This window comes from Coptis chinensis, chromosome 9, assembly GCF_015680905.1.
Source record: "Coptis chinensis isolate HL-2020 chromosome 9, ASM1568090v1, whole genome shotgun sequence".
NCBI lineage: Eukaryota > Viridiplantae > Streptophyta > Magnoliopsida > Ranunculales > Ranunculaceae > Coptis > Coptis chinensis.
In genome coordinates this window covers 46072519-46086726 of record NC_141464.1, presented here as the reverse complement: position 1 = coordinate 46086726, position 14208 = coordinate 46072519, and the positions used below count along the sequence as shown (strand labels likewise).

Below are 14208 nucleotides of genomic sequence, written 5' to 3'. Positions count from 1 at the left end.
ACATTAGCAAGTCTCCCTCCACAACCACCACCTACATCAAACCAAACAACTCCCTCCACCACCAACAAACCACCATCTCCCGGAAACCTAAAAAACCCCCCACCACCTGATACAAACTTCCACTGGCATAACCACAATGCCACTTCTTTTTCTTCCGCATCTCTCAACAGTACTACAAACAACTTACTACTATAACTACCTTGCCAACACCTCAACACTGGTTATACTACAAGTCCAAGAATCCCAAATAGAAACCAGACAAAAAGAAAGACAGAAGCACAAGTGCATAGAACATAGCAAAAAATGGTAACAAGATATGGCAAAAATTTCTCCAAGTATGCAAATAACATTACTTTAGATACCTCTTTATATGTGCAAACTCATTGCCTCCTAGCCCTCCAATCTACATCGGCTTCAAGGGCCACAATCTCAACAAAATTTGTGCAAAATCTCAACCATATATGTCAAGATCAATTATCTCGATCTCCATATATCAACATGCCATCCATGGCCATCCCTTCCTCAAGGACAACTTACCACCTCTCAACTGACACCTGGCCAACTTGACTTGATAAGTCAAGTCCAACGTAACTTCAACATTTAACAAATGCAACTCTTGAAGTGACAGTTATACTTCCCAAAAGCAGCAATTTCCAAGACAATCCAGATACAACTCCCCCACAAATATGGCAAACTTACAAGGTTACCTTTTCTACTCACATTCCTTATGCTTACAAACTAACATGACATGCATATCACAAGAAGACAAAACAACAATCACAATAAACAATCAAAGTAATAATCAATTTAAGTGCTCCCTACAACGAGCCCCACTGGGCCACCCCGAGTGGTAAACAACTCGTTATTTCTACCAAGCATAAAGAAAGAAAGACAAGCAGCACAAGGCATACTCTATTGTATCAGGCTACTTAGAGCCACATCATTCACAAACCCTCACCAACACTCTCAAAAACAACACAGTCAAGAAAACCCAATCCCTGCCTCACCATCCTTCACCGACTCCCTGCCAGCAGCATCAATAGTTTCCACCACTTCAATAGACTCTACAGTCAAAGGTCCAGCGCTCGCTCCATCGATTGGTGCATCCGAGTCGACGATCACTTCCCCTTCCAAGCATCAGAGGCTGTATCAATGATTGCAACAGACGACACTTCCGCCTCTCCACCACGATCATCATCATCATCATCATTACTTTGAGAAATGGCCGCAATTTCTACACTAGGAGCCACCAGTAGTTTCCCCTCCACTAGATAACCAACCAGGCGATTCCACTTCGAAGTGCACCTCTCCACCAGTTTCTGGTACCTACGCGTATCCCCCCTCGCTAGCCTCAGATCCTCCCTCACCCGCTTTAACTCCAACCCTTGCTCATCATACATTTTACTTAGCTCCGCATGCAATGTTTTTTCAGTACCACGCTGAAAATTCACATCATTCAACTTTCTCCACGCACGCATCTTTGTCGCCTCCGCCGCATGCAAATCCCCATGCACAGTATTAATCACAATCGACACCTCCTTGAGCCGAGCCTTCAACTCAGCAATTTCAGCAGCTTTTGACTGCATCTCCATATCAGATGAAGCCAAAACCGACGATAACACCTCCAGCTGCTACAGGTAAAGCATATTTTGCATCAATACAACAAGACATGACACACTAAGCAACAAGGGCACATACAAAATAACTTGTGCAGATAGAAACCAAACATTTACCCGGTAGGCGCTCACCGCACCCTGTTCCCACAACTCTACAACCGTCATCCTTTCCACCAGCTTACAATCTTCCTCCAGCATGATCAAATCCATCAAGCCTTTCGCCAATACAGCTCGATCATACTCCGCATCCGTGCACCTCACACGACTCATCCTCCGACCCTCTGTGAACATAGCCCTCCCCATATAATCCTCTTCCTTATCTTTTGACACCCTGGGCACTAGTTTACCAGGCCCGCTCGCCTTATCACTACTCACAATACGATCGCTACCAGCCAAACTCTTCATAGAGCAGGCACAGCTGCAACCACACCAGCCCCACCCGCACTCGGTAACACCACCCCCCTCTCAATCGCAACAGTCGAACCAGACACTTCACTAGTCCTCACAACAAGACCCCCAGCTACCCCTGCAGCTCCTCCCATTCCTTCTCCCTCAGTTAAATCAACAACTTTACTCCATCCCAACTTCAAAAAGTCAATTTTCATTGACCCCAACTTTGCCTTCTTATGACTCCCTTTAGATGACTCCGCGCCAGACACACCCTTTCTCTTATCACCACGACCCCCTTCCATATCTTTAGACGAGTCCCTTATCATGCTCACCGACCACCTACTATGACTCCTCGCACGATCTTTCTTCTCGTGCACTATGATCAACCCCTGCTCATAGAAATAATCAGCAATCATCGGCAACAAACTCTTCTTTTCCTCCCTTCCTAAGCTAGCAAAATTCTCTATCTTACCACACCGCTGCAACTGTGGCTTTGCAAGACACAAACAAGTTTACATCAGAAACCCTCGAACCAAAAACAAAAGCATACACAAATATTAACCCCCACTCTTACCTTCGTTATTGCATCAACAGTGGTCCAAACCACTACCTGCTTCAAAAACAACCTTGTAATCAGAACCGGATGCTCCCACTAAGCCTCCCAATTCGGTAAATCCATCAACTCCAACACCCCCACCCTAGCACTTAGGGCACACGTCAGCACCGTCTTATCCTTCAACCAGATAGCCTTCACATACATATACTCCAAAATATCATGCAGGGTAATCCCATAACCTTGCATCTTGTTCAACATATCAAAATCCCTCAGATACCTCTATCTATTACTCATAAACTGATAAGGACTCTTCTTACATAAATTTAGAAACTTCGGATTCAATTTAAGTAAAAGAATCCTCAACCCGATATTCAACCGGTTACTTACCACTACCATCTGCATAGGCAACTCATAGCCACGATGCCTACAAGCGGGAAAATCCCTTCACAGATACAACACTTACCCCACGCTTCGTTCGCCACGTGCGCCACAACTCTCTCTCCATACGAAATACAATCATAACCACAACAGTTATTACTTCATAATGGCCACTTCACTTTTCGTAGCCATCACATCACGTGTCTTCAGGTATTTATTTTTCTCGACAACACACCCTTTTCAACGGAATGCAAATGAAAGAGGGCATTGTAAGGGACATCCCATCAGTCACGTGATGTGCACACACAGCAATTCCTTCAATATAACCCGGCTACAAAATATACAAACACCGGCAACACTCGTATACTCAGTAACGCTTTCGATGCGCTCGCATACTCAGCAACACTCATCTCAACAGCACTTGTATACTCAACATCACTCGCATACTCAGCAGATCAATGACTCGTCACTCGACTCCATCTCGTGACATCATCACATACTACTATCATCATTACCAACTTATCCTTAAGCCCCCTTCCCACCATAATACATGCACTATTACAGCCATTCGCCATCATTATGGAAAACACCATCATTACACCCTATGCTAGCTCAGACAGGCCTACAACTGCTATTCACATGGCGCCCACAAGCACATGCCAATCTATCTCAACCACACACATGTACTCATCAGTACACGTGTCACACTCAATGCTCACCCTCAATGACTATAAAAGCCACCCTTCATAGCTACGTGTGGCTTGATTCCAGTCTCACTGATATAGTATTGGATACGTAGGCATCTTCTCACTCATGAAGAGCAGCCATTAACACTACACCAAACCATTCCCTCTTGATTACCCTAACTTAATAGCTAAGAATTAAGTCATAATTCTTGATGTAAATTTAGACATTTACAATAGCCACATGACATATTTTAGTTGGTTTGTTGTTATCAAATTATCGAGAGAATTAAAGATGAGAGCTTCAAAGTTTTCATGAAGAATTAGGGTTCTTGACTGAATGTTTCTATAATGTGTGGATGTTTATAATTGTTGCTTCTGCTAATTATTATCTGCATTATTTGGTATTATAGAGCAAATCACTCCTTTGTAGATAGAAAATAATTAATAAGTTGGGGAAGATGAACTCAAGGTACCAAAAGTAATTTCTTAGGTAATTATTTGTCTTAATAAAATAATCAAATGACATATTTTAATTGGTTTGCTTTGTTGTAAAACCCTATTATAGATAAAGGACTTTCAAGTAGCTTTTTGGGTAGAATTGATGTTAGAAGGTATCGAGAGAACTAACGATGAGAATTTTAGGGTTTTTCTTATGAAGAACTAACGATGAGAATATTTTCTATAAAGTAGTGATTTTAATAATTGTTACTTCCGACAACTACATATATAGCATTTGGGGTATATAGGTTGGTGCTACACTTTTACACAATGACCTAAAGGTTCCAGCATGTTTAGGTTTTTATGATTAAACATGTTACTCACCGTTACATGCTTGCTCAGCAAGAATGAGGATGATGCCCCTATTCCCACAGCAACACCATATGCCATCATCAACAAAAATGTGCTGAGCCTAAATACCTGTTCAATTAGGCGCCAAATCGTCAAAACTTAATATGGAGCAGGTGTAGGCCTCATATACAAATTTATATAGTTTTTTGGGGCAGTTTTGGTACCCAATGCAAGTGATATTCCATTCATTGGCATAAAGTATGTCGAATTAGATGAAGGTAACTGGTAAAGACCAATGTGAGAAAAAGATATAATGAACTTCTCTGTAACGATCTTACTCTTAGGGTGGATTGTAAGCTCATAAGCATTTTGATTTGTTTTAATGAAACATGAAACAGCTGGTGGGGTCTGCCTCAACCCCAAAACTTACCAAAAAAAAAAAAATAAAAAAAATACATGAGAAAAAAATCATAACATGTGGCAATAAATGATTGGTGCAAGATGTGAAGAGAGATGAGTTGTGAAAAGAGAGGAAGTACTCTAACTTTTTAACATATCAAGATGTTATAAGTTTTCAATTACAAGTCGGTTTCAACTTGAAACAAAAAATATGTTCTCGAAGGATCTCGGCCGAACCTCTATGAGAACACATATGACCACAAAAATTTGACAATAACAAAACAGGATAAAACTATAGTTTCAAAGTAGGGAAACAATGCATGGTCATTGCAATGTTTTGAAACATTAAGGCTGAATAATTACAAAGAAGTACTTACTTTTTCTCTCCCGAAGAGAACCGTGAAATTTTTTGATCCAGTTGCTTTATCTCCATCGTGATCAGGTACATCCTTTAGTTCAAAAGAATATTGAAACAATACTTGTATAATTAAATATTATGACGAAATATATATTAGTATGTCAAGAGCCTCAAACGACATGAAAAACCTGTAGGAACCATTATTTCATAATGTAAATTTCTACAAACCGTGAAAACCATGCACAGCGGAATTAATGGGTTCTCACGATTTTGGTTTAGAAATTCATACCTTTGGATTGGCTAAGATAACTCTGAGAATCCAAGCTTTACGAATCCGAATCAACCTCTTGATCTTCTGTTGTATTTCTTTCAATAGATTGGACGTTGTGTGGGCAACGATCTACCAACCCCTTTCTTTCTCACAAAGCTAGAACCAATTTTGGATCTACTTTTCTTGCCTCTCTTTTCAATCAAGATGAATAGTAAATTCGGCCAGGAGATAAGGGTTTCTATTTATAGGCTACAACAGGGACCATGAGGAGAAATTAGGGTTGGGCCTCCTGACGGGCTTGGGCTTCCCATGTTCGCCCATAACACACGGCCCAAGTCCGTCAACAAATGGCTTATTCCATTAAAGGCCATTGTTGCATTACCGCTCTAATCCCAAATTACGTGTTACGTTTATGGGCTCCATATTATATGCTTGTTGATCTCCCCGTGTTTAAGATATCGAATGCCCGTTGATTAAGTCAAGTTACTAACAACTACATTAATCAACTTCTTATGTCCTTGAGTAGTACCACTCAACCTCATTGTCATGTCAGAATAAATCCACCTGCAGGGTTTACATGACAATCCTTATGAGCTCCTCAAGGGGACATCATCAACCCGACTTCTTGCGGGTCACTGATTCCTTCTATAATCAACAGCACACCTTACATACAATGTCATTGTCCAATCCATCGAGTTTGTTGATTCACAAATAAATCTCACTCATTGATGATTTAAAGCAATGTACAATGCACATAAGTGCCCATTATTATATCCGGATTAAGAAAACAAGCATCCATAATAACAGAGGTGTTTGTTCTCTTATATAGTCAATATAAAGAGAAACAACCTCACTTGGTCATGTTCAATACACACAAAGTGTACTAGTGTAATCCTATAATCAAGATAGACTAACACCATATTATACTACAACCTTACCAATGGTTTGTCCAAATCCATCTAGGTTGTGAACATTTACTTATACTTTATAAGGTACTGATGATATGATCTTCTGTGTGTCACCACACACCATATCATCTACAACATAAAGTATTAGACACATGCATATAACTAATAATATATATAATATGCATAACATTTGCCCATATGATTTTCATTCAAAATATAAAGAATTAGAGTTAATACAAAAGTAATGTTTTTAGTATATAACCCTATCAAAACCAGTTGCTTAGCCAATAACCAAACTGAAGATATTTAGTTATATACTGCACCATACTCCTTTATACCTTGTTCTCTTCTGATCCATATCTCTATTGTACTTGTTTAAGATGGTATCAACTAATTTCTCTGTCCCCAAGGGCCTCTTTGTGCTCAACATCACCTAGCGAAGTGTACGTGTTAGAGTTAAGTCCTGGTAGATGCGTTACGGGAGAATGTTGAGATTGTTAATCCCGCAATAGAAGTCTAAAGCTAGCACTTCACTCATCACCAAATTTTTAAGTTGATGTTCATATATGGTATCGGAGAAGACTATTGGGTTTAGAACAAAGGCCCCTTCACTCCACGTCACCCAAGTATGGTGTTCATGTATGTGTTAGGTTCAAGTAATGATGCGCGTGAGGGGGCATGTTGTGTTGAGATGTTCGCTATAGTCTGGGTGAGGGCTTGCAATATATATCGTAAATTTTCTTAGGACTCTCCACTTATCATCCATTGGTATAATGTTTAATAGATATTAATGCGCAATATCATCTTTATTGTAAGTTAGATACTTGTTAAGGTCTGAAGTTGTGATATCTTTGTAATTTTAATTCGTTAGCAATACAGGCATAATAGGTATATGGGCCATAAAGTTAAATCACAATTCTAGTAGTGAATCATCATGACCTTGATTGATAATTCCTAGGATAAGCAAGCATATTTTGATTTCCTAATAATACCCCTGAGCAGTATCAAGTTTTGTGATCACCGTCGTGAATTCACCAGGGTGCATGGGATCATTATCTAACATATACACTGGTTACAGGTTCCGGACCCAATAAAAAAAAATGATTAGAGTTTCGAAACAACGCTTAGGACTTAAAAGACAAAAAGTTTTGATTTGGTTGTTTGTAGACCAGCAGAATTGCATCGAATATGTAACTCTTCGTGCAAGTGAAGGTGCGCACGAAGCAAGAGTTTGGTTAGACATAGGTTATGAGTCACAACTAGTTTATCTATCTAATAAAAAGCAATGGTGTGGAGCCCATAGAGACTCCATCCAATGGTTGCCATTGTCTTTTCTAAGTTGTGACATGGCAGATCCAAGTGTTTGGAGAGTTTGTGTAATTTTGTTAAGTGTAATCAATACTATGGGATCTATCCAAAAATCAACCAAAAGTCAACAATTGCAGCTGGACTTATAAATTGTTGGGCTAGCCCATAAACTGTTAGCGCCTCCAATTGATTTGGGCTTATAGATAATGGGTAATTGGGATGGCCTTGCGGCTGTATTTATAAATTGAGTTGTTTCGCTGGTCTTGTGCCGAATATTTTACGCCTAAGATGCGTGTACGCCTTGCGACGAAGGCGCGATGAGTTGTTGGGGTAATGTCGCAGGCGCGTCGAGGTCTCGCGGGCCGTAGGCACGGGCATACCCTAGTATATAATGTACTATACTGGAAGGTTTCTAATTCAATTCAAAGTACATATAACAAGAGGGGTGAATAAACATAAGAAATGTGTTACCTTATGCAATAACAAGTATCAACAAGCACGTGAATGATGACCCAAAAATCAATGACTTTGTAAAGGCTACCGGCCTCCCGAGCACATATTTCTGAAATCCATTACCAAAGCAACTTTCATCATTTCCAAAATCAAATGAACAACAACATAAACAACTAAGTAGGAATGTTATTGGCTTGATTGTTTTTATTTTTTATTTTGGTAAAGTGTTTTGACTTTATTTGCTCGTATTAAGTAAGGCATGCAAGGATGATTTTGCAAAATAGTGATGGTATTAAGTATCTAGGTGATTCTGAAATGTAATGTCGCTTCGATATTAGTAGAAGTTCCAAACCATGAGCATGCGTTACCTATTACCTCTTTATTTAGTTTATTTATCTCACTGTTGTTACATATTTCGTATACAAATAAATAGGAATATTTAAGCTTTAGTCCTACTATTAATAGAGATATTAGAGTTTGGTCACACTTTTCAAATTAATTAGGCTTTAGTCTTACTTTTTTCCTTGACCGTAAGTCAACGTAGTTGACCTTGGTCATTCTACCTATTTTTATCAATATGGCCAGAATACCACTCGTCCCTTGTCGTGTGACAAAAACCTAATATCGCTATTAATAATAGGAATAAAGTTTAAATACCCCAAACCTTTTTCTTCTAAAAACCAAACTCTTGAAAACAATATTTGGAGTTGTGAGATTCAGTTTCTTTCAATTGAGTATCACCACCACTTACTACTTCAACTAAAATGAGGCTAAGGCCAGATCAAGTTGAGCATGCAACGGTCATTGTCGAAGTACATTGGAATGTATCAGAATGGTTTATAAGACCGTATATGCTCAAAAGTATAATGCATTAACTGGTGTGAAATTAAGATTAAAAAATAGGTATAATATGCACTCTGTCTCTCTTCAGTTACTATGAAACCAACATCTGCTTCTTTCTTTTATTTCACAAACAATCGGCCAAGAACTAGCCATAACCACATGTGTTGAACTGTTGAACATGCGGTACTCTTATCCATTTCAAAAGCCTTCAATTTTTTGGTACACTATCCCCTAATATGATCCTTACACGTTTTACTTTATATGTGCTCATCATCTAACTCCTGAAGAATTTCATGATTGGTCATCATTGTTTCTGGAGTTTGGACTACTTGTTTTTGTTAATCCCTTCCAAAAGAATTGTGTACTTTGAGAATTTGGTCAAGCATCACAACTGTATAATATTTTGCTTAGTGATGACCCATTAGTCGATGTAGTGGTGAACCATTTGTCCCTCTACATTAATTAGAAGACGGACTGCCTTAATCTGATGCCACTTCAATTTGTTCCTCCAAATGTTGTTTTCAAGTGTGGCATTTTAGAAGAAAAAAGTTTGGGGTATTTAGGGTTTAGTCCTACTATTAATTGCGATATTGGGCTTTGGTCACACGATGAGGGGTATTCTGGCCATATTGATAAAAACAAACAGAATGACCAAGGTCAACTATGTTGACTCACGAAAAAAGTATTACTAAAGCCTAATTAATTTGAAAAGTATGACCAAAACCTAAAATCGCTATTAATAATAGGACCAAAGCGTAAATACTCCAAATAAATATTTATCAGCTACAACTAGTAATTTGGTAGAGGCGACTACTGTGTCTAGACATTTTTTTTTTTTTTTTATAGCTGAGGTTATGGCTTACCTCTACCTGTATTACGTTCTAAGATATATAAAGCCTTCCTTACCCTCTTCTACAATGTTCATAAGATCCACGTTCAGGGGAGGTACAAAGTACTCTATTACAATTTCCTTTGCTAAAGAAGCAAGGTAATATGCAATCCTATTAGCTTCTCTATATACATGAATGAAACTAACCATTTCAAATCGGTGCAGCAACTCTCTTATAGCCATAGTTATATCTTCACATTTCCATGGGGTTCTTTCCTTACCCTTCAAAATATTTACTGCTCTCAATGAGTCAGAGGCAACCTCAACTCTGAGTATTTGAATCTTCAAGCAACCCTGTAGTCCTACCAAAATGGCTTTCAGTTCTTGGATTAATAAAATTGAATTTAACCCTCCTGCTCCAATATAAGCTAGCAGTACTATGCCTTCTGAATCTCGAATTATACCACCAATACTTCCATTCTCTTCTTTCAGTGATCCATTAGTATTTAACTTCTTCATCCCTCTTTGAGGTTTCCCCCATATACATTGTTTTGGAACTTTAACAATATACTCAGAGACAACACCCAATCTCTCCAGTAAATTCTTCAGTTCTCCTAAATACTTCACCTCTTTTAGCCGAATGTTCCCTTCAAGTGGAATGTGCATAGTTTTATCTCAAAGCATTATTTTTTTTTTACTATTTTATTGTGAATATCTTCTTATTGTATAGGTCTACAAAACCCTCTCCATGAATTTCTGTAAAAAAATAATTTTGAATGTTCCTTCGTGTTTCTGGTCTAATGTTGTACTTACAGCGGTGTACCTCATTAACTAATCTCCCTCTCGAGCTCTTGGCTTTTGCACCCCGTATTCTATTATTCATCCTGATCGTCCTGCTTTTCAGGTTCCACCTTGTGTCTATGGGTGTGTCTGTTTCATCCAAGTCACTGGTTCTATCTCTAAACTAGATCTTCGTGCCTTGAAATGTGTGTTATTGGGTTACTCTCATACTCAGAAGGGCTATCGGTGTTATCACCCCTCATCGCATCGATGTTTTACCTCCATGGATGTTACCTTCTTTGAACAGGCACCATTCTTTTCAGGCGATGTTCTATCTCAGGGGGAGTGTTTTCCAGTTCATCCTTTTCCTACCATGGATTTATCTATGTGTTCTATTTCCTTACCACTTCTGCTGAGCGTTCAGCTAGAGCCTCTGGTCTCTCATCTAGTTTCACCTTTGGTTCCACCACCTTTACATGTCTATACTAGACGATACCCAGGGCGCCAACCTCTACCCCCAGACTGTCGAGCACCTTCTGCCTGCTCTCCAGGTTCACCACTTGCCACTGATTCACCTTTACCAGGTATTGAGCTCTCTCCTACTCCTACTGTACCGGTTCATATTGATGTTGATTAACCAGTTAGTGATAGAATTGATACTCCACCTATTGCTGATCGGAAAGAGAAGCGCACTGCATGGTTGCCTGCTAGATATTGTAATACAGTGGCTTATTCTATCACTGATTATACTTCAGATCATCGTTTGTCTCCTAGTTACAGATCTTTTATGGCATCTCTCTCCTTGGTTGACATACCACATACAGTGGCAGAGGCATTGGCCCAACCTCATTGGAAGGCTGCGATGTTGGAGGAGTTACATGCCTTGGAGGTTAATCATACTTGGGCATTGGTTTCTCTTCCGCCTGGGTGTAGCGCAGGTTGGGTGCGTGTAAATGGGTTTTCACAGTCAAACAAAATCCAGATGGAACAGTTAGTAGGTACAAAGCTTGGTTGGTTGCTAAAGGGTATGCCCAGATTCATGGGGTTGATTATCAAGAGACATTTACTCCTGTGGCCAAGATGAATACGATCTGAGTTATCTTTTCTCTGGATGCATCCAAGTCCTGGCCCCTTTTTCAAATGGATGTGAAAAATGCCTTTCTTAATGGGACTTTACAAGAAGAGGTTTATATGTCTCCACCACCTGGTTTTTGTTGTTCTTCTTCAACTTCAGGGTTAGTGTGTCGGTTGAAGAAGTCTATCTATGGACTTAAGCAGTCTCCTCGTACTTGAGCTGATACATTTGATACAGCCATGATTGCATATGGATATGTTTAGAGTCAAGCTAACCACACCCTATTTCTTCAACATTCTGGTACGCAACTTGTTGTGTTGCTTGTTTATGTGAACGACATTGTTATTACCGGCGATGATGTTCAGGGTATTAGTGACCTGAAATCCTATCTTAGTACCCGCTTTCAGGTGAAAGACCTTGGTCCCTTGCGTTACTTCCTCGGGATTGAGGTTGCACGCTCTAGTTCTGGTATTTTTATCTCACAGAGAAAGTATATTCTTGATATTCTTTCTGCTTCAAGGCAACTTGCTTGTCGTCCTACTGAGACACCTCTTGAACAAAACTATCACCTAGCCGACTACGATGGGGAGTTGTTGGAAGATATTGGTCAGTATCAATGACTTCTTGGGAAGCTCCTTTATCTTTCTCTTACTCGTCCTGATATTACATATGTGGTTAGCATTCTCAGTCAGTTTATGTATAAGCCGCGTCTTCCTCATCTTCAGGCAGCTATTCGTGTGCTCCGTTATCTCAAGGGTTGTCTTGGACGTGGCATCTTATTTCGAGATAATGGTCATTCTCGGGTTGAGGCGTGGACTGATGCTGACTATGCAGGTTGTAGATCTGACCGTCGATCTACTTCTGGGTATTTTACCACTATTGGTGGTAATTTGGTTACATGGCAGAGTAAGAAACAAGATGTTGTTTCTAGGTCTAGTGCCGAATCAAAGTATCGGACAATGGCCCAAGGTATGTGTGAGCTAATATGGTTAAAGCGTTTTCTACGAGATCTCCATCTACATGTCTCTCTTCCTATGACGCTTTACTGTGACAACCAGTCTGCTCTTAGCATTTTGGCTAATCCTGTGCAACATGATCGTACCAAAAATATTGAGGTAGATCGGTACTTTCTACGTAAGAAGGTGACTTCTAGACAGATTTTCTGCGTTATATGTTCCGACGTCTCAGTAGCTTGCAGATTTTCTCACAAAGGCAGTTAGTAGTAAACTATTTTATGATGTTTTATCCAAGCTGGGCATGTGTGATATTCATGGGCCAACTTGAGGGGGAGTGTAAGCAGGGATAATATTGTTATTTCCTTTTGTTAATCATGTAATTACCTTATTGCCCTTCTAGAATTCCTCTTATATTTGAATAAATAGAAAATGACGAGAAGTCTTTCATACACTTAAGTTTTCCTCTTAAATTAGCTTATACACCAATTAGGTAAGATATTTGTCATTTACCTGGATGTGCACAAAGATGCCAATAGGGAGGGCAAGTCCTCTTACGAGGATCAATGAAATGGCAGCAAGAAGTCCATTGGTCTTCCATCTGAGAAAAGGAAGCTCCAAAAAAGAAAACAAGAAAAGAAACAAAAAAAAAATCTAAGTAGAGAAATACGTTTCAAGATATCATATGTATCCCGGAAATATTAAAAAGAAAAGAAAAAGGTTTTGATTTCTACGTAATACATACATCAAAGGAATATGCACTTCCAAGGAAAAAGAACGCAAGAATTGGACATAACAATGGTGGGGACTGAATCATCAACCCCATTGCAATACTCTGCAGATCGAATTAACAAATCCAATCAATGATAAGCAACTTTATGTTTTTTTTTTTTTTTTTTTTTTTTTTTTTTTTTTTGATAGTCATCATCAGATATATATATATATTAAGAAGGAAGTATTACAGAGGTTGCATTTACAGCCACTCAATCCTCTCGCAGAATGTCCCTAAGCCATAAAGGGAGGTTTAGTATCCATTCTGCAGAGTTAGAGTGTAGTTTCCCAAAAACAGCTATGGTGTGAGCAGTTTTGTTACATGTCCTGCTGACCCATTTAAAGCTAACTTTGTCTAGTAATGACAAATTAGATAGTGCATCATTAAGGTATAGTTGAGAAGTCCAAGAGATATTGGCTTGTCCCTTCTCCAAAAAAGAGCTGACATTTTTGCAGTCAGTCTCAACTTCCAGTTGCATTAGTCTAAACTTCATGCTCCAAATGATTGCTTGGAGCATTCCTTGGCTTTTTGCATCTTCTGCTGTGAGGTCCTACCCATGCCCAAGTCCTGCAGCAATAAAATCACCCTTAGAATTTTGAAGTACATAGCCATAGCTAGATTGTTTCCCTTTAACAAAGGAAGCATTAGTGTTGAGTTTGAAGAAATTGGAATATGGTGGAGTCCAAAATGCCTGTTTGGGAATCACCGGGCCTTCGCATTATAGGAGTTTTGACTTCCAAGTGAGTAGGTAATTGGAAGAACTTGTTGACTAACATCTGCAGTTTAAACAAGTTAGGTTGCATTTTGGTATGCAAGACATTGCATCTTTCAAACCATATATGGC

General features: G+C 39.2%; 1 long non-coding RNA gene across 1 annotated transcript; it reads right to left on the bottom strand.

The window, feature by feature from the left end:
- Window positions 1–8126: 8126 nt before the first annotated feature.
- On the bottom strand, window positions 8127–13428 carry LOC147476285 (uncharacterized). The gene is made up of 3 exons (XR_015209446.1): window positions 13338–13428; window positions 13106–13207; window positions 8127–8221 (listed from the first exon to the last, which is right to left on the bottom strand). It is a non-coding gene; the product is annotated as an uncharacterized LOC147476285 (long non-coding RNA).
- Between the last annotated feature and the right edge of the window lie 780 nt (window positions 13429–14208).